This window comes from Portunus trituberculatus, chromosome 47 (assembly GCF_017591435.1).
Source record: "Portunus trituberculatus isolate SZX2019 chromosome 47, ASM1759143v1, whole genome shotgun sequence".
Classification (NCBI taxonomy): domain Eukaryota; kingdom Metazoa; phylum Arthropoda; class Malacostraca; order Decapoda; family Portunidae; genus Portunus; species Portunus trituberculatus.
In genome coordinates this window covers 13887254-13888328 of record NC_059301.1, presented here as the reverse complement: position 1 = coordinate 13888328, position 1075 = coordinate 13887254, and the positions used below count along the sequence as shown (strand labels likewise).

The 1075-nt window shown below is 44.8% G+C and overlaps 1 protein-coding gene across 1 annotated transcript in view; it reads left to right on the top strand.

Moving 5' to 3' along the window:
* Positions 1-284: 284 nt before the first annotated feature.
* The window catches only part of LOC123520673 (protein tincar-like), a 48888-nt gene continuing 48097 nt past the window's right edge, over positions 285-1075 (top strand). The window contains exon 1 of the mRNA XM_045283185.1: positions 285-535. The gene's annotated coding sequence lies outside the window, so the exon portion shown is untranslated. The remainder of the gene's footprint in view (positions 536-1075) is intronic.

The following is a 1075-nucleotide window of genomic DNA, read 5'->3' as shown; positions in this document are numbered from 1 at the left end:
AATACCCTAAAAACCTATATGAATTTCCACTACAGGTTAAAAGCAGTCGATAATACATTTAGTCATTTTCTCATGTGAGTCCTTGTTAAACAGTTACCAGAGTCACGGGAACACTCTTAGAAAAACCCTCATGAACTTCCACCAGTCTGTTAAAAGCAGTCGGGAGAGAATCCAGGCCGCGACTCTTCCCCTTCAATTACATATTCGTACGTCTGGCACACACTTATGTTTTGGTGGCGGGAGCCGCGTGTTGTTGGGGTTCACGGGAGGACGCGGGTGTATGGAAGGGAGGGGTATGTGGAGTGGAGTGGAGCTAGAGTCGCCCGGCTTGGCGGTCCTTGGCTGGCTGAGTGAGTAGTGCGCAAGGCAGTAGTATCTGGTGTGTCGCGTTGTGAGGGTTACTGTCGCTCTCTCGTGGACTCAGTGAATGGCCGCCTCACTCTCGCGACAAGTGCCGTGGGGACATGTGCTGAGCCTCTGAGTCGTGATCAGCGGTACTGACGGGATCTATCTAGTCTCCTCCTTAGTCATACGGGTGAGTAGTGATGCTGGCTAGTAAGGACACACGTATTGATACCCCGTATAGGAAAATTATACCGGAAAACAAGGAATGAATGCTCACTGAAAGTCGATGTTGGTTGTGAATTATAGATTGATTTGAAATTTCTCCAGGGTCTGTTTCTTTCTCTTGTGGTACAAAACATTCAGTGAGAGAGAAGGTAATGAGCAATACTTTTCTTGATGACTTACCAGATGTATAGATTGAAACGTGGAGATATTGGTTCCTCTCTCTCTCTCTCTCTCTCTCTCTCTCTCTCTCTAAAACCAAAACGCCTACCCTTCCGGATATCCCACCTCTATATAAACATCTCAACACAGACAAAGAATCACAGCCAAGTAGCTACACTTATTTTTGACCTCGTATTCTTAAGCAAGTACTTCACCTACATCCCGCGCGTTACAGTACAAGTAGACCACTGAAAAAAGAAAAGAAAAAGAAATAACATACCAGATCTGACATTACATAACTCATTCAAGAAAAAAAATATCAGTTCCACATGTGTTTTTGTCAAGT